General features: G+C 40.0%; 1 protein-coding gene across 3 annotated transcripts in view; it reads left to right on the forward strand.

Annotated features, from left to right (window-relative positions):
• Positions 1-12,924: 12,924 nt before the first annotated feature.
• GALNT1 (polypeptide N-acetylgalactosaminyltransferase 1) overlaps positions 12,925-22,386 on the forward strand; it is a 135,004-nt gene continuing 125,542 nt past the window's right edge. For 2 of the 3 annotated variants that reach the window (XM_058556997.1, XM_058556998.1), the window contains exon 1: positions 13,540-13,708. The gene's annotated coding sequence lies outside the window, so the exon portion shown is untranslated. Of the gene's footprint in view, positions 12,989-13,539; positions 13,709-22,386 lie in introns of those variants that run through there. The other variant, XM_058557001.1, reaches the window with a different exon arrangement.

Genomic DNA, 22,386 nt, shown 5'->3' on the forward strand with positions numbered 1-22,386 from the left:
TTTTGGTGTATTTCTTAGAGTTGGTAAAGGCTTTAAATAAAACAGGCACCTGGAACCTGGGCGGTAGTGAGATTGAAAAACCCCAGCGTTTGAGGGGAGCCTGAGACTTGCCAGCTCCCACAGGCCAGGCCAAGGCTCTGCACCCTCGCCTCTTTGTCTCTGTGAGGCTTTGGCATTCTCTCCTCTCCACCCCCTTAGCAACGCTGGCCTCTGCCCCACCCGTAGTCCTGTAAGTGAGCAACTGTAAATTGTCATTGACAGGGAAAGGGGTCACAAACTCAGATGCCCAGGAACATGTGCAGTACCTGAGTGAGTAGCCATGCTGTGGTTCCAGCCAGGTGGGACTGTGGCCCAGTGATGCCAGATCTTACTTTCTCTCTTTTTTTTTCATCATTCCTTTATTTATTTCTCTTTTAAGAAAAACTGAAAATCTGTTTCTCTTTTATGTGGGAAATCTGCCAATTTTTAAGTGTTACAAAAATTAAACACTATAGCCAAACAAAAAACAAAACAAACAAATAAAATAATCAAGCATAATTTTGAAGGACCAAAAAGAAGTTCTAGAAATGAAAAATATAATAATATATCAAGAACTAGGCAAAAGACCAATAAAAAAATAGATGATTCAAACAACTCTATAAACTAACTATACCTAATAGACATATATAGAACATTCCATCCAATAACAGCTGAATATACATTCTTCTCAAGTGCACATGGAACATTCTCTAGGATATAACATACACTAGGGCATAAAACAAGTCCCAATAAGTTTGCAATCATACAAAGTATATCATCTGACCACAATGGAATGAAATTGGAAATCAATAACACAAAAAATTTAGGATATTCACAAATAAATGGAAATTAAACAATATGCTCCTAAATAACCAAAGAGTCAAAGAATAAATCACAAAGGAAATTAAAAAATACTTTGACAGGAATCAAAATGAAACACAACATACCAAAGCTTATGAAATATGCCAAAAGAAGAGCTTAGAGAGAAATTTATACCTTGCAAATGCCTGTATTTAAAAAAGAAGAAAAATCCCAAATCAAGAGGCTAATTGTCTACCTTAAGAAACTAGAAAAGGAAGAGCAAACTAAACCCAAAACAAGCAGAAGGAACAAAATCATAAACCCTAGAGAGGAAATAAATAAAATAGAGAATAGCAAAACAATAGAGAAAATCAACAAAACCAAAAATTTCATTGATTTGAAAAGACCAACAAAATTGACAAAAATTTAGCTAGATTTACAAAGAGAAAAAGAGAGAAGATTCAAATTGCTAAAATCAGAATGAAAGAGGGGATATCACTTCCAACCTTTCAGAAATAAAGAGGATTATAAGGGAATACTATGGACAATTGTATGCCAACAAATTAGATAAACTAAATGAAATGAACAAATTACTAGAAAGACACAAACTACCAAAACTGACAGAAAAAGAAAGAGAAAATCTGAATAGAGCTATAAGAAGTAGAGAGATTGAATTATCAATGTAAAAAACCTTCTCACAAAGAAAAACTCAGGCCCACATGGCTTCATTAGTGAATTCTATCAAACTTTTAAGGAACAATTAATGCCAATCTTTTACAAGGTCTTCCAAAAATTAGAAGAGATGGTACACTTCCCAACTCATTCTGTGAGGTCAGTATTACCCTCATACCAAAATTAAGACAAACACCTCACAAGAAAACTACAGACCAAAATCTCTTATGAATATATCCTCATAAAAATACTAGCAAATGGAATTCAGCAGCATATAAAAAGGATTGTATACCATGACCACGTGGGATTTATCATAGGAATGCAAAGTTGGCTTAACATATAAAAACCAATGTAATATACTATATTAATAGAATAAGAGACAGAAACCACATGATCATCTCAATAGATGTAGAAAAGCAAAATCCAACAGCATTTCATGAAAAAACACTCAACAAACTAGAGATAGAAGAGAAAGTCCTCTATGAAAAATATAGTCAACAACATAGTTAATGGTGAAAGACTGGATGTTTTCCCCCTAAGACAAGGAACAAGCAACTTCTATTCAACATTGTACTTGAGGTTCTAGCCAGGGCAATTAAGCAAGAAAAAGAAATAAAAGGCATCCAGATTGCAAACAAAGAAATAAAACTATCTCTATTCACAGATGACATGATCTTATATACAGAAAATCCTAAGACATTCACATACACACACAAATGTTAAAACTGATAAACACATTCATTAAGCTTGCAGGATACAGTATCAATATATAAAAATCAATTATATTTCTATACATAAGCAATGAATAATCTGAAAATGAAATTAAGAAAAAATCATATTTACAAAAGAATAAAATACTTAGAAATAAATTTAACAAAAGAAGTGCAAGACTTGCATGCTAAAAACTACAAAACATTATTGAAAGAAATTAAAGAAGACCTAAATAAATAAAAAAGACATCCTTTGATCATCACATTGGAGGTTAGAATTTCAACATATGAATTTGAGGGAGACACAAACATTCAGTCCATAACAGGCATCAAGACAATTCAATAGGAGAAAGAATCATCTCTTCAGAAAATGGTTCTGGGACAACTACATATCCACATGAAAAAAAAAAAGGACACAGCTTTTCTGTCAATGTAAAGAAGAAATTTCTAAGGGAGCTATAATGAAGGTGGAATGAGTGACCTCTGGAGTCCCTGAATCCCCTATCCCTTGAGAAATTCAAATCTGAAGTGATGACCACTTGGTCAGTGTGTCAGGGAGGACATTAAAATACCACAGAAAGGATGAGACTTAATGATCATACAGTTTCTCTCTATCCTGAAATCCTAATATTTTATGTCATTTTCCCATTGTCTTTCAAATTATTTCATTCTCTCATGACTAGAAGATTTTCCCATTAGTCATGTATCGGAGGGAAATTCTGAAATTCCTGTCTCATTATGAACCCTCATCTCTAAGGTAAAAAGTCTGGTGCACAAGAATGTATATGTAAGAGTGTGACTTGTGCGTGTGTTAGAGTGTATGTGTACACACACACATCCATTGTTAGGACTTCAATTTACTCTGCTTTAAGATTTTTCTTCCAACCATTTGACTGAGAAGGTAGTTGAGAAAACTCCCAAAGGGTCCTGTCTCATCTAACTTAATCAACAAGAGTTAGTTGTCTGAGTTACTAACAGATATGCAAAGAAAGATAAACACTGCAAGGCCTTCAGAACATGGCGACACCTTCTGAGGGTGGGGTGGGTGGCAACTGTTTGGCAATAGCATTCAGCTATTTTTTTGCAATACAGATCCTCAGGTTTTTAACTGCTAGATCAAGATCTATCAAAAAATCTCAGAGAATACCTTGGAAGTTCTCTAGGGCTGGGAGTGGATAGAGCCAGCTCTACCTGCTCAAGATACTCCAAGGGTGGGGCCCAGGGAGTTGTATTTTTAACAAGCATCTCCAGAGGACTCTGAATCACACCTAAGGATTGAGAAACATGAATTTAAGGTATCTCAAGGCTTTAGTATAAAAGAAGTGAGCTCTTTTTCTATGCTTTTTAAGTACCAATTTCTCTAGACTGCTCGTTGGTTGTTTTCTTTTATTGGAGACACAGCGATTATAAAGATATTTGGAGGCAGTATTCTCACTTTATTCATTTTTGGGGGAAACCGTCTCAAGTCTTTATTTCCAATCATGTTTCATTTATTCTCATCTACTTTGAAAGCAGACCATGTCGTTACTTACTGTGATGGCAAGAATCTGGCCTTAGTGGTCTAAATAGTCTTGGTGGTCTAGGAGCATACCCACAAGAAAAAGACAAAAATGGTCATGGTTTCGTTTTTTTTGCTGGTCCTTAGGTTAGGGGATGTGAGCTCTATGATCCTAAAAGAAAAGATAGCAATAGCCTCAAGACGACAAACCATGCCAGCAAGAAGCTCATTGTAGACGAGATGAAGTTGCAGGATAAGCCAAAAAGAAGAAATGAAAATAATTAATTTCAACTCCTATAGTCATTTACTAAATAAATGGCCTATTGTAACATAATTTGAAATATTTAAAAAATATTTTTAAATGACAGTAATGGAGAAAAATTAGCAGAAAAGTAACTTTAGGTTTTAGCAAAAAGAGGCAACAGAGCAAAGGAATGGCTGATTTTGTTCCCTTCTCACAAAGTTACAGAATTTAATATTTTTACCAAAAGGTACAAAACTAAATAAACTCTACTATACCCAATCTCATCAGACACAAAATAAATGACTGAATTCAATTTGGCTTATTAAGAATTCTTTATGTAAGAGCCATTTAAGAATTCATTCTTTAACTAGACTGCAAATGTCCTCCTATATAATGAAGCTCTCTGAGAAATAATTGTGTTCCTCTTCTTGTACCTCGTACATGTTCAATACTGCTGACCACGTAATAGGATATCAAAAAATGCCTGTTTGTTAAATAATTGACTGCTTTCTTTTTTTTTTTTTACTGAAATGTCTTTTTTTTTTTGTGAGGAAGATCAGCCCTGAGCTAACATCCGTGCTAATCCTCCTCTTTTTGCTGAGGAAGACCGGCTCTGAGCTGACATCTATTGCCAATCCTCCTCCTTTTTTTTCCCCCAAAGCCCCAGTAGATAGTTGTATGTCATAGTTGCACATCCTTCTAGTTGCTGTATGTGGGACGCGGCCTCAGCATGGCCGGAGAAGCGGTGCTTCGGTGCGTGCCTGGGATCCAAACCCGGGCTGCCAGTAGCGGAGTGTGCGCACTTAACCGCTAAGCCACCAGGCCGGCCCAATTGACTGCTTTTTAAAAAGTACTCATTGTGAAGTCACACATCCTTATGAAATTTCAGTATACTAAGTTAAAGAGAAAATTCTTAAGAACTTCTGAGAGCAAAACCAACTCATTTGCAGAGGGATGAGAATCATTTTGGCTTTCAGATTTTCCAGCTTTAGGCTAGAAGACAACGAAACAATGTCTTCAAAATGCTAACAGAAAGTGGCTTGGAACATAGAATTCTATGCCTAGCCAATTTATCAGTCTGCAAGTTGGACTGAAAGAATTCAACATTTACCTACCTTCCTTTCTGAAAAACAAAATCATTTGAGTATATGCTCTAAGAAAATGAAAATGGAAAGAATAGAATATGGACATATAGAATCCAAGAAATAGCAACCACAACTCAGATTAGCAATAAAAAGACTCTCTAGGCTGTCAGCTGTGCAGCAGGTATAAGGGTGATTGGTTCAAAGTAAAACACATAGTCAGAAGACTTGCAGATGAACATATTTGATAAGAAAATGGATTCACTTCAACAAATAAGTATGATTTAAGAAGTTTTATGAGCAACTAGAAGGATGTGTAACTATGACATACGACTATCTACTGGGGCTTTGGGGGACAAAAAAAAAAAGGAGGATGATCGGCAATAGATGTTAGCTTAGAGCCACCGGTCTTCCTCAGCAAAAAGAGGAGGATTAGCATGGATGTTAGCTCAGGGCTGATCTTCCTCACAAAAAAAAAAAAAAGAAGAAGTTGTATGAACTTAGTGATAGAGTGAAGGTGATTGTTTTTTCTGTTAACAAGAAAAAAGTAAGGCAAACAGAAACTCCCCCCAAAATAAAAAGCTCTACAGCAAAATCATGGCCCGTAAAAAACAAATTATGTATAGCGTCATTCTGAATAGGGTATGGAGTATAATGAATGATAAAACATTCAATCTTGGTTTTTGAAGTATTTATTTTGGTGCTACATATATCTAGGAATTTCCTTCTCTACAAGTCCAACTACATTTCTTGAGTCTGCGGAAAATAACGTGTACACAATTATAGTATTTTAAGTGCCCTTTATTGGATTTTAGTTTTTCGAATCAACTTACATACAAAGCATAGAAGACTTAATTATAGATACAAACAGAAAGAAAATGTTATAAACCTTCATAATGTATGAGATATGAGATGGAAAGGGAAGAGAGGATATGAAAGTATAAGGGTGTGCATATCCTCATTTTTTATAATGAAGACTTGAGAGATACTTTCTAAAGTTGAATGATCAAGAAAGCACTTTCTCTATATAATATAAAGTTATAAAGTAAGCCAGTAGAAGAACTACTTATAATACAACTAACAAAACTTTGAGGAGAGAGCTAGAGGTGGTGTTAATGAGCTCAATTCCTTATCTTTGATAAGTGAGAATCAACAGAAACTTGTGTGTAGTAGATTTGATCATTGTTCCGAACTTTTTGCTCCCTCTCTGTAATAGATTATATATCTACACTCTTTGTCATATGATTTTTGCCATGCCACCGGGTAGGGCATATTTAGTGTCATCTCTATCCCACTGAGTCTGGGCTTTGCCATATGAATTATTTTGAACAATGGAATGTGGGTGGAAGTGGCTCGTTCTGAACAGAGGCTTTCAGTAGTGTCATGTATTCTGGGTGCTTCTCTTCAGCTATGGCCCTCTGCCATGGGAAGAGCATGCCCCAAGTCCCAAGTCCCAAAATGAGAAGACACACAGAGCCAAGCCTAGCCAAGTCCAGTATAGTGGCAGCCCATGACTTGTGAGCTTGTAATAAGTGTTTATTGTAGGCCATGATTTGGGGATTGTTTGCATGGAAGCAAAAATTGACAAACACACTGTCTAAAGCAGATAAATCAAGAATTCAAACTATAAGTATATCATTTACAGTTAGGGGAGCTATCCATCAGGAGAGGAAGGGGTGGCAGCCACCAAATAGAATTAGTTAAAGGTAATTACCTTTGGGGATGCTGTTGAGGGAGAGAATTTAAGTTTTTATTTCACATCATCCTGTCCTATTTGAATTTTTTTATCATATATATGTATTACTTTTATACTTAAAAAATGTGCAAAGTACAGTGCATGCCATCCAGGAGGTGATATAAGCCTTAAACATATAAAACATTATAGCAACAATATGAAGAGGCAGCTCATTTGTGTTGGGGGAAAAAATGCTGCAGATGATGAAATTATAGGAATTCAGAAAAAAGAAAAGATCAACCTGACTGGAGAGGTTGTAGAAGGTGGAGAAAATTGCCCTGGAACAGAATTCTTAGGGATTAAGATAGGTGGAGGAAAGTAGGCAAGGAAGAAGCAAATAGCATGACAAATGTGGAGAGTGGGGACAGGGAGGTGGGTGGTGAGACTACAGCAGAGAATCCTTATGGGTGAGCTGTGGACAAGAGGGCTGGGACCAGACTGTGAAGGGCCTGGAATGCTTGACTAACGTGTGTGGAGATAGAGGACTTCATGAACTAAGTGTTTTAGGAAGACCAATATAGCAGGGCTGTGTAGGATGGATTGCACTCAGAATCCTCAGAGCTAGTAGAAACCCTCTCAAGGGTCATTTAGGCATGTGGAGTGGCATATGTGAAGGAATCACTATTAGTCATGTAGCTTCTGTTACCACATCCCTTGGGCCTAAATTTATAAAAAGCAGTGCCTCACTCCTTTGCTAGAAATATGTAAATCATTATTCAGATAGACTGGTGCCCTGCAGGACTAGGAAGCTTTGACTAGGGGAAAGTAGAGGCCAAGAAAATGTATTTTATAAATCTCTAATAAAAGTCTCTCTTAGCTGGAAAAGACCAGCAGTCTTCTCCCCTACTCTGTGCTACTTAACATGGTTTTTTCATTGTCTTCCTAAATGCCATCTAACAATACCATGAATTCATATGCATTCATAGTTAAAATTTTGGTCATCTTACTCCACAGTACCTCTTTTGAACCAAGAACCCATCATCTCTTCCATTTCTCTTCATTTCAGCTTCATGCCATTCGATTTCTTGTGAGCAATGACTGTCCCAATCTACTGCCAACTAAGATTTGCTTCCATCGTCCTTGATGATTTTTGTACCTGACTTAGGTGTTCCTTCTATCCTGACTCCTGTTTTCCTTAAAATTTTAAAAAATTTGTATTGAAGACTTGTCTGACTTTTATTTTCAGTTTCTTAAGTTCATTTCTGCCCACTACCTTCTTCACCTTCATTGGCCGTACGTCCAAATAGTATGTCCTGAGCCTTATCGGTGTGAGGCCTAGTCCTCCTGCAGTGTCTCGGGCTGGTTCTTCTCACTGGCTGTGTCAACTTTTTCACTTCTCTAAACTTGCTGACCTCAGACTCCACTGAGGCTCTGATCTAGCAGTTCCCATCATTTTCCCCATTTTTTTCCATGTGATAAACATTATAGTCCATATAAATATCCAGAGTATATATGTGGAATTCCCAATAAACCAGCAATAAATCTTCCCTTTTCACTCTGACTCAAGAAAATGTATGGGAAATGCAAGAAAACTGGGAGTGACACTTTTATAGGAATAATCTGCAATCTGCTCTATTTTATGTTTTAAAACTTTATTTTCAACTTCTGGTTCCAGATGGAATAGTGGATGGAGTACATTTCCCATAAGAACAGCTAAAGGCCCTGGACATTATATATAAAACAAACATGAAAAGACTCTGAAAGGTAGAGAGAAAAGGCAATTGACTAAGGACCTTGGGATATGAGGAATGACAGGGCAATGAGCTCCCTGAGTTTTCTTTTGCCTCATATCCCAGACTAAGTGCGGGAGAAGCTGGCCACCTGGAAAGATCACAGGAACAGATTTAACAACAACAACAAAAAACCAAAATGCTTGCTCTCACTAGCCCAAGGACCAGGACAGGGGCAACCCAGGAAACTTTCAGACAGTAACTGCCCTATTCCAGCCAAACCCTACAGAAAAAAATGCGACCTCACCCCTGTCCCAGTCAGCAAAGGCTGAACAGACAGCCTAGACTCCCACCTTCACCCTGTTGTTGGAAGGCACCTCTGGTGACCCCTGGTGACCCCTCTAACCCCTGCTGGGTTGGTGTCAGAGAAGACCAAGTGGGGAGCCAGGACTTTCATCCCAGCCCCGTTGACATTGATTAGCACAAACAGAACAAAACAAAACAAAATGACCCAATTATATGCAAGGGCATTATGCTTTCTAAAAAAAACCTCAGTCTCAAAAGGTCACATATTGTATGATTCCATTGATATAACATTCTTGGAATGACAAGATTATAGAGATGGAGAACAGATAGTGGCTTCCAGGGGTTAGAGATAGGAGGGTTCAGCGTGACTGTGAAGGGCTAGCACAAGGTAGGTCTTTGTGGTGATGGAATAGGTCTGTATCTTGATTTGGGTGGTTGTTACAAGAATCTGCACGTGTGATAAAATGACACAGAACCATACACACAGATTGTACCAATGTCAATTTCCTGGTTTTGGTATTAAACTATAGTTATAAGTTTCCACCTTTTTTATGTATAGTTATAAGATGTAACCATTGGGGGGGAAATTGGTGAAGGGTACAAAGGACCTCTCTGTACAATTTTTACAACTTCCTATGAATCTGTAATCATTTCAAAATAAAAAGTTAGAAAAAGAGTTATCCTCCAATTTTGATACTTCTGGTAGTCGTTAACATTATAATCCAAATTTTCGCAGCACTCTGCTTTCTGGGGACAATGGTGGGATTGATCGCATTTCCCTGCTTCTTTGGAAGTTAGATATGGCACATGGTTTGAGTTGGTCATTGAAATGCACCCATAAAAGAGATAATTAGGGAGGAAGCATTAAGGAACCAAGCAAGCATAATCTGCTATGTGCCCTCCTACTGCCCCTGCCAAGGAAGAACCATGAGCTGCATTGGATTCTTCTTTGGCCTGGGCTGAAGCCCCTACTCAGATTGAAAGGACATGGAGCGTGGGCCAGAAAGGAAGTTGTGTAGTTTTAAGCCACCAGGATTTGGGGCTTTTAGATACAGCCATCCAGTACAGTACTACAACTATTAGTCACCATTATCTGCCCATCTCTCTCAGACGCTTAACATGTAGCGCTCTTACCACCAGATCCAAGGTGAGGCACCCTCCTGACTGTTTATGATCCACGTTCACCCCTAGCACTGCTCTCACCATGCTAACATACCGTCACTGCCTGACCTTACCCATGATCACCACCCAATGGATGAACGGACCAAGGCTCCTGCCTCCATCCAATTTTGCCCCTCTTGTTCCTGGGTGTCAGAGCAGTGCAGTGGTCATGACAGTGATGATATGCTGTGGGCTGGGGAACAATGAAAGGAGGAAAGGCACCCATGTTCACAAGGCAGGGCTGTCAGACCTTTGGTTGGCAAAACCAAAAGCAAGGAGTAAAAAATCATAAAATGATAGCGTTTACATGTTCTGCGTGATTACCACCTACTTCACGTCAATTTGACTCCTGTGTGGGCTTGTGTTTGTCCCTCTTTCAACGTCACCCTCTTCTGTTCTTCCCCATCCTGTCAGGATGTGTGACACACAATTCTGTGTAACAGATCCCTTCTCTCCTCCTGCCTACCACACTGGCCAATTATCCTTGGGCAGTTCACCCTGCTTTAGGCAATCTCCCACACCTCCCCATCACTACAATGAATCCATCCGAGGTGCCATTCTCTCACTTTCTGTCTAATTAGGAAGAAACAACTAGTCCTTATTCACAAGTTAGAAGAGTATTAGCATTATTCAGATCACAAGCATTTTAAAGAGGGCCTGAGAGAAACAATGCACTGAGTTAACCATTCACTCAAAGGAGCTATGCCCTGGTGTGAATCTCAGGGGCTGTGGTGAGAAACATCAGGGCAGGTAGACTACGTCATGTGGGATAATTCACTTTGAATGTGTCTCCACTAATTAATCTTCTAGGGATTAAGTTCTTCTATGGTAAAACCATAGAAATCATGAAAAAAAAATCCTAAATCATACTATTGTCCAGCCCAACGGTAGTGCTCCCGCTGAAGCACAAATCTGCACTGGAGGAAGCCCGTGAGTCCGGGGCACAGGGCCAAGGGGAAACAAGAATAACATGGGAAAGATTTGTCCGTGTCCTCATTTTGGATTCCGTTTGAGCCCTTGTACCTCTCCTTTTGCAAGGCATGCAGTTCTTTCTTGCTCTCAAACATGCTTATCTTTTCAAACCCCATTTCCAATTCTTTTAGTGGGTAAAGTGAAGATACATTTTTGAACAAATAGGAGTGGGTAGATTGGGGGTGTTGAAGGGTAATTGTGCTTGGTTATACAACCAATTGCAAAAAGTGCATTTTATTATCTTGTACTATGCAAACAGCACTCCATTTTCCATTTGTTTTTCAATTTTTTTTTATTGCAAAGAACTTGTTGCAACTAGATAAGGTACTATTATCTTGGGCTACAGATTTTTTTTTTCAAATGTTTTACTGAGGTAAAATTTACACACCATAAAATTCACTAGTTTCAAATGCATGATTCAATGATTTTTAGTAAATCTAGAGAATTGTGCAACCATTACCACACTCCAATTTTAGAACATTTCCGTCACTGCAGAAAGATGTCTTGTGCCCCTCTGCAGTCACTCCGCATTCCCACCCCCAGCCCTAGGCAACCACTAATCCACTCTCTCTATAGATTTGCCTTTTCTAGACATTTCATATAAATGGAATCATACAATATGTGCTCTTTTGCATCTGGCTTCTTTCACTTAGCTTAATGTTTTTGAGGTTCCGCTATGTTGTATCTTCTATGACTATTTCATTCCGTTTTATTGGTGAATAGCATTCCATTGTATGGATATATCACATTTTGTTTATCCATTCATCAGTTGCTGGAAATTTGGACTGTTTCCACTTTTTGGGTATTATGAAGATACTGCTATGAATATTTATGTACAACTTGCTATATGGACACGTTTTCAATTTTTCTTGGGTATATACCTAGGAGAGGAATTGTTAGGTCATATGGTACTTTCATGTATAACTTTTTAAGAACCTAACACTTTCCCAAAGTGGTAGTACCATTTCACATACCCATCAGCAATGTATGAGTGTTCTAACTTCTCTCTCTCCTCACCAACACTTGTTATTGTCAGTCATTTTTATTACAGCCATTGTAGTGGGTGTGAAGAGCTTTCTCATTGTGGTTCTGATTTGCATTTTCCTAACGACTAACAGGTTGAGCATCTTTTCATGCTATCTTTAACCATTTAAATATTTTCTTTGGCAAAATATCTATTCTTTTGCCCATTTTAAATTGGATTATTAGTCTTATTGAGTTATAAGAGTTCTTTATACATTCTGAATACAAGTCCTTTATCAGATATATGATTTGCAAATCTTTTTTCCTCCAGAGATAGTTTTTTTTGGATACAGAATTTTTAAGAGATACAAACTTCAAAAAGAACTTTCCTTGTGATTCATTAACAGGTCAATCATGATTCACTTTGTTTCAAAATATTATATAAGTACTTTTAAAAAGCAACTTTTTATTTTTATTTTAGAATACTCGGAAAACGTAGATAAGCACAAACTAGGAGAGTAAAATTACAGAGATCATCGGTAACCTTTTTTGCTTACAGCCTTTTGGTTCTTTCTGTGAACATATACAGCATTTATTTGAAAAATAAAAAAGGGACCACTTAAATAATAATATAAACATTAGTCTCTTATCATTCCAGCTCTTGGCTGGCAAGACACACAAACCTCTGAACGATTTAAGTAAAAAATTAATTTATGAAAAGAACGATTGGTTACGCCTTGTGTGAGTGACAGAGGACCAGGGTTTTGTCTTCTCTTCAGGGTAAGGTACTGCTAGGTACTGGAATTAGGGGCCAGGAGGAGTGTTTCCCAAGGGGCACAGTGGAAGGGCCCTCTCGGAGAACTACGCAGGAGACACTTTCCCAAACAGTCCCCATTCTGCACGGGGCCCGGGTGTTTTCGTCCCCCGAGGCCTGGCTGCCTCTTCCGGCGCTGCCGGCCGGTGGCCTCCCCTCTCACCGCCCACCCCGGTTCCTGGACCTCCTGCATCCCCGTCGCCGGCGCAGGGCTCAGCACGGCCGGCCGAAGGCGCCGCCAACAGTCCTAAAAGTCCCCAAGTCCACTTCGGCCGCTCCCAACCGGCTCAGGAGCAGCCTTGTACTCGGCCGCGGGGTGGATCCGAGGACCTCCTCGGCGCGGTGAGGACACCTCCATTTCCTCCCACTCCGCGATCTGCTCGACGTGAACCGGCCCGAGTTGTATTTTACTTGCTGCGGCAGCCTCTTTGTCCGCACACAGGTTCAGGTGGAGAGCAGCCGGCCCGGACCGCACGGCCGAGCCCGTCGCAGACGGAGCCTCCCGGCCGCGGCGCCTCGGGTGCGCGCCTCCCGGCCGGTCAGGCAGGGACAGAGGCGCCGAAGAGCCGGAACCCCGCCGTGCCCCGAGGGAAGCGCCGCAGCCCCGAGGGGGGCTCGCCGCAGGGCGGGGGGCGGCGCATCCGGGTGAGCGCGCGGCGCCCCCGCCTCCCCCACGCAGCCGCACGGGCCGCCGCCGCCGAGCACGCCGCGCGCTGTGAGGACCGCGCCCGAGAGGCCTGCGCGGGCGGCCCTGTGGCCCCGGCCCGCCGCGCTGAGGCGGCCCCGAGCGAGCGGCAGCGGCGGCGGCATGCGAGGCGGCCCAGAGTAGCGCGCCGAGCCCGGGAGGCCCGGCGCGGAGGCGGGGGCAGGCGCGGCGGAGGCGGGGCTCGCGCCGGGCCCGCCCGCCCGCCCGGGGAGCCGCCGGCAGTGGCCGAGGAGGCGGCGCGGCGCACGGCGGCCCGAGAGTAGCGCCCGCGCTGCGGCCCGCGGGACCGCGCCGCGACCGCCCGGGCCGGCCCGAGGAGCGCCCGCCGCCGCCGCCGCCGCCGCGCGTGGACCGAGGTGAGTGTCCGCCCGCGCCCGAGCCGTCCCGGAGCCGCGGCCGCTTGCGCGGGGCCGGCGGCGGAGGAGGAGGTGGAGGCCCGGCCGCGTCCGCGTCCCCCGGCCCCCTTTGTGGCCAGCGCTGCTGTGGCCGGTGCGCGGGCGCGCTCGGCGCGGGGTCCGGGTCGGGGACTCCGGGGCTGCTGGACACGCGGCGTCTCTGGTTGGCAACTGCGGCGAGCAGCGAGTTTCCGTCCTAGTTTGACATTGAGTTAGAACCGTTTTTCTTTAGAAGACGGAAGTTTGTTTTATTGACCAAAAATACAGCTAAATATGGCTCCTGGGTTCGGCCCGGCCGTGTGGTCCTGGGAGCCGCGGTGCCAGGCTGACCCTTGCCGGGTGGGCGCGACGGGGGAGGGGAGGACACGCGGGCGGCCCGGGGCAGGGGCTTCCTGGCCCGCTGCCCGCGAAGAGGACCCGGCCTTGAATTAGTAAATGTCTGTGGATGAGAAGTAGCTGGCTTTAGGTAATGTGGCAGCCCATCCTGGAAGAATGAATGAATGAAATGTCATTTACTGCTCCGTAATCGATACAATGCCCACTTAAAGATTTGCCGGGAATTGTGATGATTTGCATTGTCATTGCCTCTCTTACCTGGTCTGCCTTGCTAAGTGAGGGTCGTCCCCCCTCCTCCAAACTTATGACCTTGGCCTCATTCTCAAAGCCACTGAGCTAACCAACTCTTCAACCAAACGTGCTTGATGTTTTCTGGCAAGTGTGGGCAATAGGCAAAGTAGTCTTTGTGATTGTGAACTGTTTCTGGAGGGCAGAGAATGTTATCTCAATCATGCCTTATGCTTAATACATTGGTTTATAATAATTCCTGTCAGGAACCCTCTGAGGTGGTGATGGTGGTGGGGTGTTGCCCTTATTTCACAGGTGAAGTTGTTGAGGCCCTAAGAAGTTGTAACTTTCCAGGTCACAAGCTAAGCAGCAGATCTGGGACTCAAACCTAGGTCTTATTAATCCAGTGCTCTTTACATTACATCAGTGTCTAGACCTGGAGTGTCCATTGTGGTAGCAACTAACCACATGTGGCTATTTAAATTAGTTAAAGTTCAATTTTTAAAAATTGAGCTATTCACTTGCACGATCCAGATTTTAGGTGTTCAGTAACTAAATGTGGCTAGTGGCTCCTATTGAACAGTGCTTGTCTAAACCACATATCCGCTTATTTATTCAGTAAATAAATATTTATTGAGTGTCTAGGAGGCACAGGTTTAAGTCCTGGGTAACCTATAAGGGAGACAAAATGTCCTTGCCTTTATGGAGGTTGCATTTTACATGATAGTTTGAGGGATGTTTCCACGGTACTTCAGTGCCTTGCTAATTCACAGTGTGGTATGTGAACCAGCAGCAGCATCCCTGTCATCTGGGAGTTTGGAAGAAATGCAGAATCTCAGGTCCCAAAACATGTCAACTGAATGAGTACCTGTTAAAGTGATTTAACAGATCACAGGTCATAGATCACAGATCTGTTTCAGGTGATTTATGTTCACATTGAAGGCCTTATCCAGAACACCAGTGATAATGAATATTCTGATTAATTGTTAGATGGGGCTTTTAAGAAGTAGGCTCTAAAACTCTTGGGAGCCCTCAACATTTATGCAAATATTTGTTAAATGCCTGGCTCCTCCAATATAGTATAAGCTTTATGAGAGCAGAGATTGTGTCTTCCTTTTCTAGCCATATATCCCCAGAGACTTCACAGTGATTGGTAAGCAGTAGGCACTCAATAAATGCTTATTGAGTATATGAATGAGCATGCTAGAAAGTCCAAACTGGTTGTTAATTTCAAACGGTTGCCTGCAAGGTAATTCTCATGGCATCAGGTAAGAGCATGGGACCTGAGTCAAAATGAAGGAACTTTTCAACTCCAAACCTCAGTTACCCTGGCCTGAGTTTTACTCTTGGCTCACTTGCATGCCCTATCTCTCTCTTTTTTTAATAATATAAAATAATATTAATAAATTTCAATCTTAATCATATGTTAATGCCATATATATATATATTTTTTTAACTAAGTTCCAAACTTTATTTGGATTTCACCAATTTTTCCATTAATATTCTCTTTCTGTTCCAGGATCCAATCCAAGGTACCACATTGCATTTAGTCGTCATGTCTCCTTAGTCTTTGGTAGTTTCTCAGTCTTTCTTGTTTTTCATAACTTTGGTAGCCTTGAGGAGTGCTGTCCTGGCTCTCTTTGATGGACAGCTTTCCATAGACCAGATGGGATCATCCATTTCTGGGAAAAGGCTCTCGTATTCAGGAAAGTAAGGCCATAAGAGGAATAACTATTTCTGCTCTTATTATATTATTGTGTAATATATACATCTCTTATGCTTATATAACAACATACAACTTTAGTACTTTGTTTTCAGTAACAGATTTCTTGGGATACAGTTCCTAATTGGTTGAGATTCAGAAGAGTGTTACAACATTGAAATTGTGAACCACTGTTTTCAAATGTAGAGTATTTATCTTTATGATGGCTTAAGAGCTGGTCTGAGGTGGAAGAACAAGGAAAAAGGAGAGATTAGCTAAAAGCGGCAGTAGGTCAGAGCGGGACCAAGGCGAATGGAGTGACAGATAATGGAGGAAGAAGAGTGGGGCAGCTGCATAGAAGAGAACTAGGATGAATACTTACTGTTTGTTCATTTATTAAGTTAATATTTATTGAGTGCTTACTGTGTGCCACACCCAGGGCTAGATACTCAAGATAACTGGGGGTGGGAAAGCGTTAAATAAATAAACATACAGATAAGTACATAATAATTACAACTTGTGATGAGTGCTATAAAGAGAAAGTAATGGATGCTGGAGAGACTGTGGGTTGGGGAAGCTGCTGCTTTTGGTGCCTGAGTTGGTGAGGAAGGCTACTCTGAGTAAGTGACTTTGAACTCCTCTCTCTGGCTTTTGGTGACCTTCCATAATTACCCCCACACTGCTTATCCTATTTTTCTGTTATTTCACAACATACACATCTGTTCCTCCGTAGTCACTGTGCGTATTTCTAGCTCTGTGTCTTTATCCTTAAGTGATTTCTTCTTCCCAAGATCTTCCCCCCTCTCCACCTCTCTTGTTCAAGGATTTGCTCAAATCCCATCTCCATTATGAAGTCTTTTACTGTTAATTTATGCCTGTGTTTGTCCCTCTACTTGAGTGTATGATGTTTGAGGGTAGCAATAATATTTTACATTTATATCTGTGTGTCCTCACTTAGTCCAACACAAAGCCAAGAGTAATAAAGGGTTATTAAGAGGGTAGATACCTTCTGAAGTGTTAACGTTTGGGTGATGAACCTTAGAACAGTAAATGAAGGTCCAGTTGTTTTTTTTAAAATTAAACTTTTTTGTGGCATAATTGTAGATCCACATGTAGTTATAAGAAATAATTCAGAAAGATCCCATGCACTCTTTACCCAGTTGATCCCGATGGTATCATCTTGTAAAACTATAGTACAATGTCAGACCCACGATAGTGTCATTGCTACAGTCAAGATCCAGGACATTTCCATCACCACAAGGTTTCTGCATGTTGTTCTTTTATAGCTACACCCACTTCCCTCCCACCTCACCACTCCTTAAGCCCTGGCAATCAATCTGTTCTCCATTTCTATAATTTTTTCATTTCAATCATGTTTTGTAAATGGAATTGTACAGTAAGTACCTTTTGGAAGTGGCTTTTTTCACTCAGCATAATTCTCTAGAGATTCATCCAAGTTATTGCGTGTATCAATAGTTGCTTCCTTTTTATTGCTGAGTAGTATTTCATAGTATGGATGTACTTTTACAGTTCTTTTAACCATTTACCTCTTGAAGGACATCTGGTTGTTTCCAGTTTTGGTTTTTGCAGCACCATTTGTTGAAAAGGCAGGATCTTTCTGCCATTGAATTGCTTTTGTATCTTTGTAAAAAATCAGTTGGGTATATTTGTATGAATCTATTTCTGGGTTCTCTATTCTGTTCAATTGATCTATGTGTCTGTCCCTCCACCCGTATCATATAGTCTTTTTTTTTTTTTTAAAGTTTTCTTTTTTTTTTTTAAAGATTTTATTTATTTATTTATTTTTCCCCCCAAAGCCCCAGTAGATAGTTGTATGTCATAGCTGCACATCCTTGTAGTTGCTGTATGTGGGACGCGGCCTCAGCATGGCCGGAGAAGCGGTGCGTCGGTGCGCGCCCGGGATCCGAACCCGGGTCGCCAGCAGTGGAGCGCGCTCACTTAACTACTAAGCCACGGGGCTGGCCCATCATATAGTCTTGATTATTGTGCTACATAATAAGTCTTCAGTTGGTGTATACTGATTGCTCCCACTTCATTCTTCTTTTTCAAAATTGTTTTAGCTATTCTTGTGCCTTTGCCTATCCATATAAATTGTGGAATAATCTTATCTATATTTACAAAAAAAATCTTGATAGGAATTACATTAGACCTATATATCAGTTTGGGGAGAATTGATATCTTACTATGTTGCATCTTCCAATCTATGAACATGGTATGTCTCTCCATTTATTTAGATCTTCTTTGATTTCTTTCATCAACATTGTGTAGTTTTATCATACAATTCTATGTTTTGTTAGATTTTGTTGGATTCGTTTGGTTAGATTTACATGTAAGTATGTTTATTTTGAGTAATTGAAAGTGGTATTGTATTTTTAATTTTGATGTCCATGTGTTCATTGCTAGTATAGAGAAATATTAACTTTCTTATGTTGATCTTGTATCCTGCAATCTTGCTGAACTCATTTATTAGTTCTAGGAGTTTTTCTGTAGATTCCTTGCAACTTTCTAAGTAGACAACTGTGTTGTGTTTACACAGGGGCAGTTTTATTTCTTCCTTTTTGATCTGCGTGCTTTTTATTTCCTCTTGTCTTATTACACTGGCTAAAACTTCCAGTACAACGTTGAATAAGAATAATGTGAGAGGGCATTTTTGCCTTGTTCCTGATCTTAGGGGGATAGCTTTCAGTCTTTCACTACGTTTTGGGTCGGTCTCAGCCTATCCATAGTGATGCTGTTGGCTAGAAATGCCTGGGGCACTTATCTGGGCCCTTGGTGAGCCCCACAGGCATTTTCCCTTTCACAGCCAGTGTTGCGGCTGGACTGGCCCTTGTGGTTTTTATTATTAAGACACACCTCAGCAACGACCATCAGGGAACTTTGAAAAGACGAGATTTCTTACTCATAGGTCCTGGAGAGTACACAGCACACGTGCGACCACACAGTGAGGTCACAGGTAGAGAGAGTGCTTGGACCTGGGGTTCTCCTTTTATTGGGGTTGAGAGTGAGGTGCATAGGGTTTTCAGGTTCGCTCTTTATTGGTGAATTTAAAACATAAGAGTGGGAATTAGGGCACGGGAAGGGAGAAGCAAATTGCCAAAGAGTCAGTTATCTAAGTCTACCAGAGCTCTCTTAAAAAAAAAAAAGAGAACTTCATGGGTGGGGTGGCCTGACTATCTAGTTGTGTAGCTGGATGTCTTTGAAGTGGATGCCTGGGCAATCAAAAGCTTAATGTCATGCAATTTACATTACAATAAAAAAAGCTAATTGTGAGACATTTACACTACACACTATTAAGTATAGTGTCTTATAGATACTTTTTATCAAGTTGAGGAAGTTCCCCTCTATTTCTATCTTTCTGAGAGTTTTTATCATGAGTAGGTGTTGAATTTTGTCAAGTGCTTTTTGTGCATTAATTGAAATGGTCATGAGATTTTTCTTCTTTAGCCTATTGGTATGATGGATTATTTTGATGATTTTTTTAATTGAGTCAGCCTTACATCTCTGGACTAAACCCCACTTGGTCATAGTGTATAATTTTTTAGGTATATTGCTGAATTCTATTTACAGATAGTCCCTTACTTACAATGGTTTGGCTTAAGATTTTTCTACTTTACAATGGTAAAGTAAAAGCAATATGCATTCAGTAGAAACTGTACTTCGAATTTTGAATTTTGATCTTTTCCTGGACTAGCGACATGCTGTACAATACTCTCTCGTGATGCTGGGCAGCAGCAGCGAGCCTTTGCTCCCAGTCAGCCACACAATTACGAAGGTAAACAACTGACACACTTAAAACCATTCTGTATGCATACAGCCATTCTGTTCAGTTCAGTATTCAAATACTGTTTCAGGACAATATTCAATAAATTACATGAGATATTCAACACTTTATTATAAAATAGGCTTTGTGTTAGATGATTTTGCCCAACTTTAGGCTAATGTAAGTGTTCTGAGCTTAGGCTAGGCTAAAGTGGGGTAGGATAAACTATAATGTTCGGTAGGTTAAGTGTATTGCGTTTTTAACTTGTGATATTTTCAACTTACGTGGGTTTATTGGGATGCAACCCTGTCGAAAGTAAAGGAAGATCTGTATTAATATTTTGTTGAGGATTTTTTGTATTTCTATTCATGAGGGCATTTAGCCCTATATAAATTTCCCTCTCAGCACTGTTTTAGCTGTGTCCCATAAATTTTGATATGTTGTATTTTTATTTTCACTCAGTTCAATGTATATTTTTATTTTCCTTGAGACTTCTTCTTTGACCCAGGGGTTATTCAGAAGTGTGTTGTTTGGTTTCCAAGTGTTTGGAGATTTTCCTATTATCTTTCTGGTTTTGGTCTCCAGTTTGATTCCATTGTGATTGAAGAACACACACTATGATTTCAGTTCTCTTAAAATTTGTTGAGGCTTGTTTCATGGCTCAAAATATGGTCTGTCTTGGTATATGTTCTGTGGACACTTGAATAGAATGCGTTTTCTGCTGTTGTTGAGTGGAGTGTTCTATAAATGTCAGTTAGATCCTATTGGTTGATGCTGTTGTCAAGTTCTGCTATACCTTTGCTGGTTTTCTGTCTAGATATTCTATCAACTCTTGAGAGACAGGTGTGGAAGTCTCCAACTATATTTGTACATTTGTCTTTTTTTCCTTTTAGGTTATATCAATTTTTAGCTTTACATATTTTGTAGCTCTCTATCTGTGCATACACATTTAGGGTTGCTGTATTTTCTTGGTGGATTGACCCTTTGTATCATCATATAATGCCCTTCTCTGTCACTAGCAATTTTCTTTGCTCTGAATTCTACTTTATCTGATAATAACATAGCCACTAATTTTCTTTTTTTTGTTAAATTTTTAATTAATTTTTTTATTGCAGTGACATTGGTTTGTAACATGGTATAAATTTCAGGCATACATCATTATACTTATGTTTCTGCATTGATTACATCATGTTCACCACCCGAATACTAATTACAATCCATTACCACACTCATGTGCCTAATCATGCCTTTCATCTGCCACTAATTTTCTTTTTCCTTTGATTGGTTTTCTTTAGTTGTTTGGACGATATCTCTTTTTCCATCCTTTTAGTTTCAACCTGCCTATATTGTTATATTTGAAGTAAGTTTCTTGTAGATGGCATATAGTTGGGTCATGTTTGTAATCCGTTCTGCCAATCTCTGTCTTTTCATTGATGCATTTAGATCATTTACATTTAATGTAATTATTGATCTGTTAGGGCTTAAGTCTGCCATTTTATTTTTTGTTTTTTGTTCCCTCTCTTTTCTTTTTCTCTGGGTGTTTTTTCCCCCTGACTTCCTGTGGGTTAATTGTAAATATTTTTAGAATTACATTTTGATTTATCAGTATTATTTTTGAGTGTATTTCTTTGTATAGGTTTTTTAATTAAAAATTTTTTTACTGGTTGCTCTAGATATTACATTATATATACATAACTTATTGTCTACTGTTGTCATCATTTTGTGTTGAAGTGAAGTATAAAAACCTTACTTCTCTATATCCCTTTCCCCTCCCCCATTTTAATACAACTGTAAATATTTCCTCTACGTACATTTAGAAGTACACTAGACAGTGTTATAGTTTTTGCTCCCACAATCAAAACATCAATGAGAAAACTCAAGGCGAGAAGGAAAGCCTATTTCCCTGTATTTTTGCTTACTGTGTTTTGTCTTGATGTCTCAAGATTCCTTCTTTTATCATTTATTTTTTGTTTTAAGAACTTCCTTTAGCTATTCTTTAGGGTAAGTCTGCTGGTGACAAATTCTCTTAGTTTTTCTTCATTTCAGAATGTCTTGATTGCCTCTTCATTCATGAAGGATATTTTCTCTGAGTATAGGATTCTTTATCCAGAGAAATTCTTTACCCTGTTGATATTTTCTTTCAGCACTTGAAAAATGTTGTACCACTTCCTTCTGGCCACCGTGGCTTCTGATGAGAAATCCACTGTCATTCAAATAGTTTTTCCTCTGTAGTTACGGTGTCATTTTTCTCTCACTTTCTCAGGATTTTTTATTTTTAGTTTTCAGAAGTTTAATTATGATACATTTTGGTGTGGATTTCTTTGCATTTGTCTTTTTTGGGGTTCACTAAGCTTTCTGAATCTGTAGGTTTATGTCTCATGCCAAATTTGGGAAGTTTTCACCATTATGTCTTTGAGTACTTTTTTAGTCCATTCTCTTTCTCCTCTCTTTTCAAGACTCTGATGACTTGAATGTTAGATCTTTCGTTATAGTCCCACAGGTCCCTAAGGCTGTGATTTCTCTTTAGTTTATTTCTCTCTGTTGTTCAGATTGAGTAATTTCTATTGCCCTGTCTTCCGGTTCCTTTTCTTT

The sequence above is a fragment of the Diceros bicornis genome, chromosome 16 (assembly GCF_020826845.1).
Source record: "Diceros bicornis minor isolate mBicDic1 chromosome 16, mDicBic1.mat.cur, whole genome shotgun sequence".
In the NCBI taxonomy this organism is placed as follows: domain Eukaryota; kingdom Metazoa; phylum Chordata; class Mammalia; order Perissodactyla; family Rhinocerotidae; genus Diceros; species Diceros bicornis.